The sequence below is a fragment of the Pseudorca crassidens genome, chromosome 19 (assembly GCF_039906515.1).
Source record: "Pseudorca crassidens isolate mPseCra1 chromosome 19, mPseCra1.hap1, whole genome shotgun sequence".
NCBI lineage: Eukaryota > Metazoa > Chordata > Mammalia > Artiodactyla > Delphinidae > Pseudorca > Pseudorca crassidens.
In genome coordinates this window covers 64300893-64316768 of record NC_090314.1, presented here as the reverse complement: position 1 = coordinate 64316768, position 15876 = coordinate 64300893, and the positions used below count along the sequence as shown (strand labels likewise).

Sequence of the window (15876 nt, the reverse complement as noted above, 5' to 3'; positions counted from 1 at the left end):
CATCCTCCAAAGCAACTGGAACATTCTCAAGGCCACATTCTAAGGCTTCCCCCAGCCCACCCAGCTGTAAGATGAGAGCTCTGAGGGAGCAACTTGAAACTAAGTTATGAAGAGGCCACGATTCTGCTATTCTGAGGTGGCTGTGAAATAGCTTCACCATAGTGTTTATGGGAAGAAAATTCATTCTTTGGGAAGTTAGGGGCTGCAAAAAGATGTCAAATGATAGAAAAAAAAACAAGAAATGGATTTCTTGGAATCCAGAGATGACTGTACTATCCTCAACTCTCTCCTGTTTCTTGGGATGAGCTCAGTTTTTCCTTCCAAGGAACACGCCAAATGCTTTCAAAGGACAGACTGTCTGTGTCATTTTCCACAGTGGTGGCTGGTGTGAGCAACACAGTCCCAACATGGCTGAAAAGGCAAGAAAGGTGGTTTAAGTGGGAGCAGAAAACAACCTGCCCTCCCACCGCCACCGCCCGCTGGGGTCCCACTCAGAAGTGTTAGAAGGTGGAGATGCTGCAAAGTTTTCCTGGGATTCCAGGGGAGCGGGTGAGGGCCGGGGGCTCAGGCGAGGCATGAATTCTGCGCTGGGAGTTTGGGCTACATATTTCTGGGGAAAAAAAGTCTGCAACCGTGTTTCTTGCTAAGTAGGCCTGCAATCAGGGAAACCAGAGTAACTCTGAGAGAAACTATGGGGCAACAAAGCCACGGGTGTATGCTGCCTCTGGCCTCCCAGACGTTTCCCCCTTCCCCTCAGCAGCAACCTCATTACAACTGCCAATATTTCCAAGAGCTCCTAAGCCGCCTTCCACAGCCCGCACTTTCCCCCATGCTGAGGGGCTTCTGCGCGTGGAGTTCAAAACGTGCTTATAGCTAGTGAATAACCCTGCTAGTTGTAGGAAGACTTAAACCACAGAAAAAATGTCAATTACCTGTTATTGGACCACCCAGAGAATATCACTGATAATATTGTAGGCTCCTGGTCTTACTTGTCAATGCATGCTTTAAAAAACTTTAAAAGCATACATGATGTATACACACACACACACACACACATATAAAATCCTTTTATCTTCACTTTTCCATTTAACATTATATCACGAGCATTTCTTCCGCGGGTGGCGCCCCCTTGAGAGAATTCCTCAGACGCCAGGGAAACGTTCCAGGCAGAGCCTGCGGGGAGAGGCCGCCTCTCTTTCCCTCACTGACAAAGCACAGGGGTCAGCAGTCCGGACTGAGCAGAAGCCTGGATCTTACCCCAGCTTTGTGCTCTCCCCCAGGTCAGTCAGAGCTGTTCGCCTGCCCATGCCAAGTTCCCTCCCATGGGGGCTGCTCGAGCTTTCCACGGTTTCAGCATCAACGATACTTTTGTCTGCTCCCCTTGGGAAGAGGGCTGGATCCTCTGCTTTTGTGTCCTTGATGGATCCAGCCCAAGTTCGATGGACCCGTGTACTTGCTCAGTTTCCCTTGATGGCCCGGTTCCAAGAACAGCTCAGAAGCCAAGGAAACCAAAATCCATGCCTCTGCAGCCAAAATGGAGAGGCTGTTTCCTGATACTCCGCGTGTGTGTGTGCGTGTGTGTGCGCGCGCGTGTGTGTACGTGCGTGTGTGTGTGTGTGTGTGTGTGTGTGTAGTCCCAACCTGTGATTTTATTTGTCATAGTATAAAACAGCTTAGTGCACAGTTTTTTCCCTGCTTTCATGCAAATAGATGATCTATCCTTCCCCAGCTGACTCAGTTGTGAAGAATAAGTGGCTGTGAATGAAAAGTTTTGCAAATGAATCCAACTAACAACTGAACCAGAGCTTTGTTGATGATGAAAATCATCAATGTTTTAGTAGATGTATAGCTGCTTCCTCAGGTGTGAGCTATATATATTGTAGGTAATATGTTTCTTTTTTTAAAAAAAATTTATTTGTTTATTACTGTTTATTTTGGGCTGTGTTGGATCTTCATTGCTGTGCGCGGGCCTTCTCTAGTTGTGGCGAGCGGGGGCTACTCTTTGTTGCAGTGCGCGGGCTTCTCATTGTGGTGGCTTCTCTTGTTGTGGAGCATGGGCTCTAGGCGCGTGGGCTTCAGTAGTTGTGGCACGTGCGCTCAGTAGTTGTGGCTCGCGGACTCTAGCGTGCAGGCTCAGTAGTTGTGGCACGTGGGCTTAGTTGCTCCACGGCATGTGGGATCTTCCCAGACCAGGGCTCGAACCCGTGTCCCCTGCATTGGCAGGTGGATTCTTAACTGCGCCACCAGGGAAGTCCTGGTACCAATGTTTGCAAATAACTTATTTTTTAAATTGTGATAAAAGATTTACCATTTTAGCCATTTTAAAGTATATAGTTCTGTGTCATGAAGTACGTTCACATTGTTGTACCACCATCACCACCTGTCCATCTCCAGAACTTTTTCATTTTTCCCAACTGAAACTCTATACCCATTAAATAATATCTCCCCGTTATCCCTTCCCCAGCTTCTAGCAACCATTCTTCTACTTTTTGGAAAATAACTCATTTTTCACATCAATTAGAGTGTATTCTAGGTTATGCTTATATCATTGCTCACATTCATTCACTCATTTATTCATTTTACAAATATTTATTGAAGGCCCGTACTGGTGAGTAGAACAAAACACCCGCCCATGTGAAGCTTATGTGCTTAAACAATTAACTGATAAAAATAAAATAAGTGTAGGGTAGTAACAAATGCTATGTAGGGAAACAGTTACCAAGTGGTCCAAGATGGTTTCTCGCAGGATGTGAAATTGTTGATGGAGACTTAAGAGAAATGAAAGAGAGTCATGCAAGAATCTAAGGGAGGAGAATGGGGGGGAGGTCCCAGGAAGGGGGAAAGCCTAGAAGGAATAGATGCACCAGCCCTGAGGAGGTGTATCAATTACAGGATTTTCGCTCCAGGTAGTAGAATATCCAATCAAGAATGGCTTATGGGGGTTTCCCTGGTGGCGCAGTGGATAAGAATCCGCCTGCCAATGCAGGGGACACAGGTTTGAGCCCTGGTCCAGGAAGATCCCACATGCTGCAGAGCAACTAAGCCCGTGCGCCATAACTACTGGGCCTGTGCTCTAGAGCCCGCGAGATACAAGTACTGATCCTGCGCGCCACAGGTACTGAAGCCCATGTGCCCAGAGTCTGTGCTCCACGACAAGAGAAGCCACCACAATAAGCCTGTGCACTGCAATGAAGAGTAACCCCTGCTCACCGCAACTAGAGAAAGCCCGTGTGCAGCAATGAAGACCCAACACAGTCAAATATAAATAAATAAAATTAAACAAAAAAGAATGGCTTATGGGAATTCCCTGGTGGTCCAGTGGTTAAGACTCTACACTTCCGCTGCCAGGGTCCTGGTTTTTGATCCCTGGTCGGGGAACTAAGATCCTGTAAGCCCGTGGCGTAGCCAAAAAAAAAAAAAAAAAAAGAATGGCTTAGACCATCCTTTCTCAACGTGAGATCTGGGGGGCTTCCCTGGTGGTGCAGTGGTTGAGAGTCCGCCTGCCGATGCAGGGGACGTGAGTTCGTGCCCTGGTCCGGGAAGATCCCACATGCCGCAGAGCGGCTGGGCCCGTGAGCCATGGCCGCTGAGCCTGCACGTCCGGAGCCTGTGCTCTGCAAGGGGAGAGGCCACAACAGTGAGAGGCCTGCGTACCACAAAAAAAAAAAAAACAAAAACAAAAGTGAGATCTGGGGATCCCCTGGGGATTCTCAAGACCCTTTTAAGACATCCGTGAGGTTAAAGCATTTTCATAAGAAGACCAAGACCACCTTCATTATTTCACAAGTGTAAAGTGGAGGTATTTCAGCGGCTATATGATGTGTGATATCACAGAGATGAAGTGCAGAAGCAATTATTATCAGAGACCAGCCATCTCCCATTAACTCAGACTTAAAGAGATTTGCAAAAAGGTAGAACAACCACTCTTCCTACTAATTTTTTCTTTTGGAACATATAATTATTTTTTCCATAAATCCATGTTGTAGCACACATAGAAGCACACATAGAAGCACACATAGAAGCTCTTTGGGATTCTCAGTAAGTTTTTTTTTTTTAAGATCTATTTATTTATTTATTTTTGGCTGCGTTGGGACTTTAGTTGCAGCACACGGGATCTTCGTTGACGCATGCGGGATCTTTCATTGTGGCACGCAGGCTTCTCTCTAGTTGTGGCATGCAGGTTTTCTCTTCTCTAGTTGTGGCACGCAGGCTCCAGGGCGTGTGGGCTCTGTAGTTTGTGGCACGCAGGCTCTCTCGTTGAGGTGTACGAGCGCAGTAGTTGTGGCGCATGGGCTTAGTTGCCCTGCGGCACGTGGGATCTTAGTTCTCTGACCAGGGATCGAACCTGCGTCCCCTGCACTGGAAGATGGATTCTTTACCACTGGACCACCAGGGAAGTCCCACCTCAATAATTTTTAAGAGCTGAAAGGGGCCCTGAAACCAGAAGTCTGAGAACCACTAGCTTAACCAATAAGGATATTTGTTATCTCACATGATCAGAGGTTCAAAGGCAGCGTGGTGGCCCCTGGGGTAGATGCAGCGGTTCAACCATGACATTGAGAACAAGGGTGCTTTCCAGCTTTCCACCTTTCCATCTGGCTACTCTCAGCTTGTCAGCAGCATCCCTTCTTCATGGTCAAGAGACAGATGTCTGAGCAGTTATAGACGTTGCAGATACGCACACATCTAGCCAAGAAAGGAATCTCCTCCCGTGAGTCTCTACAGTAGGGGAAAACTTTTGCCTAAAAGCTTTCCTACAGAAACAGTGGGCCAGCATCAGGCCACATGCCCATACTCCAGCCCTAAGTCCTAGAGGTGAGTCTTGGCATTTTCACCTTCTATGGAAGGGGTTTCTGCAGCACGAAAGGTGGGGGGAGGGTACTGTAGGGCTGGGGCATGGGAACAGCTTGGCCTGTTGGAGAAGCCACAGGCCATCCACGGTGGGAGCATGGGAACGCTGTTGGTGACACGTGTGGAAGAAAGTGAGGAGAAGGTTAGGATCTACTACTTTAGCTTAGAAAATGTTATTATAGCTGGGTCCGAGGTTGACCTGGGTCCTGGGTAATTTTTGATAAGGTTCAGTCAACAGCAAGAATGAGATCCAGCTGTTTTGCTGGATGAAAACTTGATATGAATTTAGAATCCATTATCCTAAATTCCTTAAAACTTAAGCCATAAACTCAGCGAGTTAAGGGTTGGACTTTTTGTGATACATTTTAATTTCTTCACCAGACTTTTAATTAAAAGGTAATCTGATAAACAATAGCCAAGATATGGAAGCAACGTAGGTGTCCATCAACAGATGAATGGATGCAGACGTGGCGCATATATACTACGGAACACTACTCAGCCGTAAAAAAGAATGAAATTTTGCCACTTGCAACAGCATGGATGGACTTGGAGGGCATTGTGCTGAGTGAAATAAGTCAGAGCAAGACTTATTTCTGTATGATCTACTGTATGATCTCACTTGTATGTGGAATCTAAGACATACAACAAACTAGTGAATATAACAAAAAAGCAATGGACTCACAGATATAGAGAACAAACTAGTGGTTGCCAGTGGGGAGAAGGAAGCGGGGAGTGGGCAAGGTAGGACCAGGGGACTCAGAGGTACAAACTACTGTGTATAAGATAAATAAGCCACCAGGATCTGTTGTACAGCACAGGGAATACAGCCAATATTCTATAGAATGACTATAAATGAAATATAACACTTAAAATTGTCAATCACTATGTTGTACACCTGAAACTTATATAACATTGTACTGTACCTCAATTGAAAAAAAAGGTAATCTGATTAATGCAGGAAAGGACTATGGGAAGTGTGGGTAAGGCATTTCGTAATTATGGCCGGAGTATCAGGCTTTTTACCTGGAAAGCCTGGGCTGGCCAGCAGTTACGTGCATCTTGGACTTGGGCTGCATCTTCCCTAGGCAAAGGGCAGAAGTGCAGGTGACCCCTAAGGACAGTTCTTCCTCTGTGCTCTTTGCTAATTGGGACTGGACTCCAAAAAACTGCCCAAACAAACCCAAGCCAGATGGATCACAATTTTTCTTGTCCTTTGTATTATCATTTCCCATCAATGATTTTTTTTTTCAAATGTCAATCAAACGTTTATTGATACTCTTCTAAATACTGGACACTGGTTAATTGACCCTTGACACAAAAATAGACTTAAGTGTTATAAGCTCAAGAAATACCCAAGTGGAAAATTTTCATGGCCTTAAGAAGTTGGTTTTTAGATATAGTGTCGCACGATTTCCTTTAGTCAAAATGGTCCTGTATCTAAACGTCTCTGTTGGAATGTACTTTGTCTGATTTTACAAGAGCCCTCAAAGGGCAATCATGGGCTTCCATGATGGGAATTCTGATTTTGAAAATGATGACCCGGACATGGGAACGTCAGTGTGTTGATGGTGGGTCTATGTTCTAGAAGCAACGCAGTAAAGTCCGTCCGGTAAACTTGGTTGTCTGGCCTAGTGCAGGTAACAAAATCAAGGCTGAAAAAATATAGGTTTGATGTCGTTAGTGATGTTGTTTTGTAATTGGAGTTCTATTTATTAGAGATTTACTATTTAGGTCAGACGTTTGCTGATTCAGTTTTTAAAGAATTTGCAAACATTGCTTCCTCGGGCTCCCCCAGCCTGGGCATGAATAATAATTGTAGTTATAATAAGCCTGGGAGCACTGAACTTTTACCCTGCCCCCATCCCCAAGGCACCAGGCCTGGGGGCAGGGAGAAACGTGCTTGCAGTTTGGGCCTGCCAGCCCTGTCAGCTGAGGTAGGATGCTTTGTCATGTAACGGAGGGCAAGGAAAATGTGCATGTTCACGGAGCACAGGGCTTAACGGATTAGTTTATGGGACCCGTCAAAGCTGTGTTAATAGAAGGAATGCAAATTTCCTATGTATTCCAGACAGGAGAGGGTTTTGGATGAAAATTAATCCTGGTCAAGGCAAGCGATGTTTGATTTTAAATACGCTAAGAGAAACCAGCGGCAGTTCCAAATGGAACATCCCCCCATCTTTGAAATCAGAGCTCACTCCTCCCATCTCCCTGCAGCCCACTGGCTGCTCTGCAGAAGCATCAGTAATCTGGTAGAGATGAAAGGGCATCAACAGCCTTTTGACACCAGCCGCTTGTGAAATTTGCAAGACACAGAGAAGGAGAAAGAGGGGAATTGAGGCTTGATCCTTTCTGTAAAGAAGGGTGATGGATGGGGGAGAGGGTAGGGGAAGAGTCTTGGAAGGGGAGGGGGTTTATGGGCAAGGGCTGCCTGAAGAGAGAGAAGGGAGAGATTTGCAAAAATAAATAGGAAATCTCTTTCTACTACAACACAGAACATTCTAAATGTTTCTAAATTCAAAAGAAAAAAGATTGAACTATATTCAGGATTCTAATCGATTTAGTATACCTTACATGTAGCAAATGACAAGGTGTTTGTGGCTAGGGTTTGCAGATGTGTGGAAGGAGTGACGACGTGAATGTTTCTTGGATGTAATGTATTCTCCAGCAGGTATCAGAAATAGTTGGTTCGATATAAATCCAAGAAGTTCCCTAAGAGAAACAAAGGGAACTTTGCAGGATGAGTAGTTGAACCTGCCCACATGGATGATTCAGGCTTCTCCAACAGGCCTGCTCCTCTTGGGTGCAGGTGCTGGACACTGGTCGCTCTTAATTTCTTCTTCAAAGGTGAAAAAGGGACGTAACACATTGGCGGTAAGAGAGCCCATCCTTACCTCCGAGAGAAGAGCAGCGGCAACTCTGAGACAGATGAGGTCAGGGAAGTTGGCTCTGGTTTCTACACAGGCAGAGTGGGAGAATCTGTCCAACCTTCTCTCCCTGGCAAATCTGGCCTTGGATTCCAGCCCAGGCCAGGAGCTCCGTCAGGGCTGGGCTTGAGGGAGAGCGTGCTTGGTCAGCAGTTATGAGGCAATGGAACAAAAGTGAAATTGGGTCCCAAGCAAGGGTGGGTCAGACCTGGGTTCTGGGTCATAGTGTAAAGTGGAAACTGGTGTGGAGTCCTGGGAAGGGGCAAACAAGGAAACAAGTTTGGACTTGAAACATCAAGTTTAAAACCAGGATTTGAAGGGGCAGGTTGGCAGCCCTGAATTGGCAAGAAGGTGAGGCTGCGAGGATGAGCTCGGATAGATCCCAGAAGAAAACCTACGCAGGCAAGAACATTTACGGAGCGGGACGGGTCGAACTGTTGAGAGCCAGCGTAAGGACTATGGAAATAGGACCTGCTCTGGCCCGTGGAAAACCAGAGCGGCTGCCCCAAAGAAAGGGCAAATCCTCTGGGCTACTCCCCCGGGGAAAGCGGAGGGCGAAGTCCCACAGCATCCGGGGAGCTCTCCTCCCCGCCACTTCCCACCACGCCCTGGCCCCTTCAGCCCATACGGTGTCTCTAGTTGTCTTTGTGGAGCCCGTAACTGGACAGGCTTCCCTGGTGTGTGCTCGCTCTTGGTAGGTGTTCTTTGTGCTAACGACCCATGAGGAGGGGCTGCTGATGCCTGCAGGGGACCCATGAGGAGGGGCTGCTGATGCCTGCAGGGGTGGGGGGGGCTCTGCCTGCTCTGCAGACCTTGAGGCTTCTCATCATCCACAGCTGTGTGAGCCGGTTCTCTGCCGTCTGTCTGTCTGTCTATCTCTCTTTGTACACACACACACACACACACACACACACACACACACAGGAAACAGGAGATCTGTGTATTCTGCATATCTGTATCTCACTCGTTCTGTTTCTCTGGAGAACCTGACTAACACCTCCTCTCACCCTCCCTGCATTCTCACCACTTGTCCTCTTTGACCCCTTTGCCCTCCAGTGACCCTCCCCTGCTCCTCCTTCTTCCCTATCATTCTTTCCTACAGAAATAACCATGTTTCAGTCTTTTTCATTCTTCCTTTCCACCGCCTCTGCGTCTTCCACAGTGTCGAAGAAAAAGCTCCACATGAGAGTAAAGGCACTTGCACTCTAACCCCGGCTCTTTCATTTATTAGCTGTGTTGACCTGGACATGTGTCATTGCCATTGTAGTTAAGCCGGGTGGAAACCTCACTGCCCCAGGACCTGTGTCAACCCTGGAAATGTTCTAAGCCAGCTGTTTCCTCAGCTGTCTGAGAACAGAGTGTGTCTTACACTATGACAGTAGCCTCGGCCTCCAAGTATGCATGAGGCACACAGTAGGTGTTCAATATATGTGTGCCTTGTGTCAGGAGCACAATGTTATAAGCACCAACTTTGGGCCCAGCTGTGCCATGAACCCGCCTCTGAGACGCAGAAATGGTGCTTCACGGAGAATGCCTGGAATTTCTAAAAGCCTGGAAAATCACCCAATGCGCCTCTGAATCCAACTACAAATGAACCTAGGCTCCCGGTCACAGTGTCACCCTTGGTTTCTTTCCTGGTTGTCACCCTCCCGGTTTTAATGTCTCCCTTGTATCCTGCCTTCCTAGATCCTGGCCTTTGGCTCCTGATATAGCTCTCATTTCACGCCTGGCTTTGGCTTTGGCCCACCTACCTCTTTGGCCTGAAGTCCCAGCTCCAAATTCTGCCTTGGAGTCCGTAGCTGCTTTCCCCCCCTTCCCAGGCCCTTGCTGGATCCTGAAAAACTGCAGCATCAGGAAGAGTGCACGGGACCCCACTGTACATCGTACATGTATATTGGTGACTCAGTCTTTACCAGTCTGTGAATACAGGTAGAGCCTCATTTCAGTGAATGCCCAAATCTTAGTTGCTCTGAGGTCTCACCTTTCCAATCTTTTATAGCAGCCTCTCCTACTTTTACAAAATCACTTAGGAAACACCAGGGTACCTAGACATATTCACAAACTAGTGCTGGTCACTGGTCGCCACTATGGCTACCTGAACTTGGACCTAATGATCCAGCTCCTAACAGCTGTACACATGCTGCTCCATGGGCGATACTTAGATTCCACTGCTACGACCACCACTAGATGCTGGTGGAACGGGAGACCCACCATGCACGATGCCAATAAAACCGGATCATCCCTGGCGCTCTAAAAAACCAGGAATCCTTTCTGCTACCTTGGGCAGCAGAAGGCTGCTCCTCTTCTTGCAAGGAGCAAGCTTACTATCTGAGAGGTCTGCAGGACAGGCCCGCGTATGAGTAGTTACATCATAGCTGGAAGTAATCACTCTTCCCTAATTCTCAGACCCTCTCACTGGAGCTAGCTTTCAGAACCATCGTAAACTTCAGGTGCCGAGACAAGTCAATGGGGGAAATACAGTCTTTTCAACAAACGGTGCTGGGACAACTGAATATCCACATGTCAAAGAATTAAGTTGAATGCATATCATATACCATACACAAAAATCAACTCAAAATGGAAAAGAAACATAAATGTGAGAGCTAAAGTTATAAAACTCTTAGGGACTTCCCTGGTGGTCCGGGGGTAAAGAGTCTGTCTTACAATGCAGGGGACGTGGGTTCGATCCCTGGTCGGGGAACTAAGATCTTGTATGCCACGGGGCAACCGAGCCTACGCACCACAACTACTGAGCTCACCTGCCTCAACTAGAGGCCCCATGCCGCAAACTACAGAGCTCACACGCTCTGGAGCCTGCACGCCACAACTAGAGAAGAGAAAACCCGCCACCACAACTAGAGAGAAGCCCGTGCACCACAACGAAGAGCCCACATGCCTCAATGAAGATCCTGCTTGCCACAACTAAGACCCGACACAGCCAAAAATAAATAAGTAAATGATAAATAAATCTTAAAAAAATAAAATTATAAAACTCTTAGAAGAAAACCTAGGAATAAATCTTTATAATCTAGGGTTAGGCAATGATTTCTTAGCTATGACACCAAATGCACAATGAAAGGAAGAATTCATAAATTGGACTTTATCGAAACTAAAAACTTTTACACTTCAAATGACATCATCAGGAAAGTGAAAAGATAGCTCACAGAACTGGAAAAGCTAGCATATTTATATAACTGATAAGGGACTTGTATCCAGAATATATAAAGAAAGAACTCTTACTCAAGAAGAAGAAAATAAATACTTCCATTTTAAAAATGGGCCAAGGATCTGAAGAAACATTTCTCAAAAGAGATATACACATGGCCAGTAAGCACATGAAAAGATGTTCGACATCATTAGTCATTAGGGAAATGCACATTAAAACCAAAATGAGATACCACTTTATACTTGCTAGGATGGCCAGAATAGAAAAGCCAATAAAAAGTGTTGGTGAGGATACAGGGAAAGCGCTGCTGGAATGTAAAATGGTGCCGTCGCTGTGGAAAAGTCTGGCAGCTTCTCAAAACGTTCCCACATGACCCAACAATTCTCTTAGAGAAACAAAATAAATGTCCCACAAAGACTTGCACAAAATGTTCATAGCAGCATTGCTCACAGTAGCCAAAAAGTGGAAACAACCCCCTTGCCCCTCAACTGGTGAATGGATAAATAAAATGTGTTATATCCACGCAGTACAATACGAATAATAATAAAAAGAATGAAGTACTGATACATGCTACAACGTGGATGAACCTCGAAACCATTAGGCTGAGTTGAAAGAATCCAGTCATAAAAGACCACGTATTACATGTCTCCATTTACATAAAATGTCCATAAAAGGCACATCTATAGAGACAAAAAGTAGTTTCGTGGTTGCCAGAGATTAGGGGAAGGGTAGGGAGTGACTTTAAGTGGGTACGTGGTTTCCTTTTGCTGGGATGAAACGTTCTAAAATTAGATAGCGGCGTTGGTTGCACAATTCTGTAAAGGTACTGAAGACCATTGAATTGTATACTTTACATGGGTGAATTTTATGGTATGTAAATTACATCTCTATAAATTTTTTTTTAAAGAAGTTTGATTAATTCAGGGATATTTGTCTCCGAGACAGATAAAACTTCTTGCAATTTAAAAAAATACATCAGTTACTTCAGGTGCAGTTCCTGGGGCCTATGACCTTTGTGAGAATCTACAAAAAGATTTTTGAGACCTCAAAAAAAATGTATTGGCTTTAAACTGTAAAGACTTATCTGAAATAAATCAAAAGCTGACAAAATATAATAATACGTCAACGAACCAATGAAAGCTAGCTCATATGAAACTAATATGCATACACATACATTGATGTAATATGGGATGTGAGTGTATTTCACACGTGACATGAAGGGATGAGACCCCCAGGAGCAGGGTGCTAGGACTATGAGAGTCTTGGGACAGGGAAGCTGCTTCACACAGACAATTTCTTCTTTCCTTAAAGTGAGGTCTTTCTTAAGGCTTCTGTAGTCCTCCCCTGTACGCTTGCCCCTTTCTGGCCTCCCAAGTTCCTCAGACATAACAATGATAGACAGGGTTCAAGTTTTTCCCTTCCAGAAAGTTTGTTATCCTACATAAAAATCAGTGTATGCAAAGTAGTTTTATAATAGAGCAAATCAAGCGTTCTCATTCCACTCAACAGAGGAACCCAGCTCCGCCGTGCAAGGCACCTGGTTCCAAACCACCCTGGAATGGCCCTTACCGTGTTGCAGAAAATATATGTCCATGCTTGTGTCCTCCACATTAAAAATAGTGTGCTCCCTGAGGATTTGGATGTGTCTCATTTACTACTGGACCCCAGGGCCCAGCGCAGTGCCAGGCACATGCTCTGGGCCCAAAAAGAAATTTCTTAATAGGTAAGTTATTCTTATTTATAGTGTTCAGGGTGACAATCACCACGTGCCTGGGTCCTTGCTTTCACATTCTAAACTTCTACCTTCACATACCAATAAAGTGGCTCAAAAAGTAAATAAATTAAAACCTTTAAAAGTAAATAAATTCCAATCGTCTCTGGGAAAGAATATAAAAGAAAAAGTGTTAGCATATCACTACTGGGCAACCATTATAGTAATATTTCATTCACGCAAGGATTATCAATGGATGCTAAAGTTAGCGGGTGAAAGTTGAAGGATTAACAGGATATTTGCGCAGATTCGAAGTGTCTTTCCACAAGATGGTGATATCATGGTTTATAAGAAACGGGTACTCGGTCACTCAGATGACCAAGGTATATGTTTCTCATACATTTGGTCTTCACCTCCGGTTCCTGGCTCACAGCTCCCCAAATCTTTGGAATTTCCTGAGCTATAAGAGCAATGGGATGATTATTTGGTCTCTTGTCTTCAGTTCCTGAAAATGCTTTGGGGAAGGTGACTTTTGGATCCCACCCAAGAGTGGGGGCTGGTTGCCAGGAAAACCAACCATGAAATCAGAGGGTTGGAACTTTCGGTACCATCCCCCATCTCGGTGGAAGGGAGAGGGGCTGGAGGTTGAATGAATCGCCAGTGGCCAATGATTGAATCAATCACACCCGTGTAATGAAGCCTCCATAAAAACCCCAAAGGAGAGGGTTTGGAGAGCTTCTGGGCTGGTGAACGTGTTCGATGAGAGTGGAGTGCTTGGAGAGACCCTTTCCCCATACCTCACCCTATGTATCTCTTCATCTAGCCATTGATTCATATCCTTTTATGATAAATCAGTCATCTGGTGAGTAAACGGGTTTTCCTGAGTCCTGTGAGCCATTCTAGAAAATTAATCAAACCCGAGAAGGGGGTTGTGAGAGACTCTGATTTATAGTCAGTCGGTCAGAAGCACAGGTAATAATAACCTGGGCTTGCGACTGGCATCTGAAGTGGAGGTTGGTCTTGTGGGACTGAGCCCCCTACCTGTGGAATCTGATCCTATCTCCAGGTAGATAGTGTTAGAAATGAGTTGGATTCTTGGACACCCCACTGGTGTCAGAGAATTGCTTATTGGTATGGGGAAGCCTACACACACACACACACACACACACACACACTGGAATTGGGTCTGGGAACGCTTTATCAAGTTACTTATTAATTTTACAAAGAGAAAATAATAACTTTTCAGAGCAGACACCATCCCAACTGACAGCCAAAGGTAACATCACCAGTAATGGGACAAATTACCACCTCTTGAAATGATGCACTGAGAATAACACAGCATCAGTTCTGGAGGATTCTGGCGCAAAATACACAGACTGAATTGAATCATGAGAAAAGCATCAGATGTACCCAAACTGAGGGACATTTTACAAAATAACTGACTCCTCAAAAATGTCAAGGCTAGGAAAAACAGGCCAAAACAGAAATTTTTCCAGGGCGAAGAGGCCTAGGTAGACACTAGAACAGAATGCAGCCTATAATTTGGGGTTTCCTCTTGTCTTTCTTTTGGGGCATTAAGGACATTATTGGGCCAATTGGCAAAACCTGAGAAGAGTCTATAGGTTAGCTAATAGTATCGTATGAGGGTTAATATTCTGATTTTGATTATCTTCCTGTGGTCACGTTGCACTTAAGCCCTTGTTCAGGAAATAACCACTTAAAGTGTTTACGGGTAAAGGGGCAATGTGTCTGCAACTTACTCTCAAGTGTTTCAGGAAAAAAATTTGATATACAAAGAACGATAAAGTGATGTGATAAAACGTTAACGTTTGGGGAATGTGGGTAAAGGTCGTATGGAACTCCACGTACTATTCTTGCAATCTGCTGGGAAGTCGGCAATTATGCCAAAAAACCCAAAAAAGGTGAGAAATGTTAAAATATCTTTTGTCTCTGGTCATTAAAGCCATTGTTGGGTGTCATTTGTGGCACGGAGGGAGTCTGGTAAACATGTGAAAACTCGTCAAAGGGACTCGGCGTCATTAGCATTTCTTACCTTTCTATCTTCTCTCTTGGCAAGGCCCATCCTCTTGCGTGGGTCCAGATAAATTTGATTTCTGTGCAATATGAATTTATAAATTCCATATGTTAGAATGTGCATTTGGGTACATACCTTCCAAAATAACAGTGGCTTAAATGGGATAGAAGTTTCGTTTCTCTCTCGAGGAACAGAACTCAGCAGTCTGTCAGCCCAGGGCTGGTCTGGAGGGAGGCTCCTTTATCAATAGAGATCAAGCCTTACTGCTCTGACGTGCTCGGCGTATGGCCTCGTGATCCAAGTTGGTGACTGAGGCTCCAGACGGCACATCTCTACTCTAATCAGTAGGAAATGGGAAGGAACGAAGAAGGGTGTCCCGCAGTCCCCACTGAAGGGCGTTTTCTGGACACTGCACGCAACAGTTTTGGTTCCATCTCTGTTCCAAGGCAACTTCTAGCTGCAAGAGAGGCTGTGCACTGCATTCTGGAATGCAATGGAATGTATATGTTCCATCCAGAAATTAAGAAGGAAGAGAATGGTTATTGGGATGTGAAATAAGTCCATGTTCCAAAGCGAGATAAAGGTACTCTATAAGGAAACTCTTGCAACTATGACTCAAGTGACAGTATTGGGGCTGCCTGGTGGCATAAAGGATAGTAGATTTGGGGGTGGCCTAGGACATGTAAGTGGAGACAAGAGCTATTTGGAAAGAGGAGAAGAAAATGGAAACAACCCTGTGGGTGCTGTGGGAAGTGAGATGAAATAGACCTAACCCTATGGATGCTGTGGGAAGTGAGACAAGATAGAGCTAAGACCTCTGCGTAAGTGACTAAGACGCCAGCTGAGTACAGGGAGAAAGGGAAGATAAGGAAAACAGGAAAAGGGAAGAGACTGGGAAGAAAGGACAAGACGGCCTGAGCAAGGGAGACGTCAGGAGTAACAGGCGGGTAAAGTCCAGCTGTTCCAGCTGCTGGAGGCCGGCTCTGGGGTCCCTGGGACTGTGGCCTCTTACTCACCTGCAAGGAGAGTCCTGGGAAGCACAGCTTGGTCTGGTATAAGGAACCACCAGTCATTTGTAGTGTTGGAGACTCTCCTGACTTCATGAAAAGCCTTTATACAACCAAGCTGGGTGAGCAGACACAGTACCAGGGCCAGAAAAAGAAGTTAGGCGCCACTGAGAAGAAATCCT

At 45.5% G+C, this 15876-nt stretch overlaps 1 long non-coding RNA gene across 1 annotated transcript in view; it reads right to left on the bottom strand.

Annotated features, from left to right (window-relative positions):
• Positions 1-246: 246 nt before the first annotated feature.
• Positions 247-15876, bottom strand: part of LOC137212425 (uncharacterized) — a 31458-nt gene continuing 15828 nt past the window's right edge. The window contains exons 2-3 of the long non-coding RNA XR_010937510.1: positions 14706-14766; positions 247-411 (exon numbers count right to left, since the gene is read on the bottom strand). This is a non-coding gene — a long non-coding RNA (uncharacterized lncRNA). The remainder of the gene's footprint in view (positions 412-14705; positions 14767-15876) is intronic.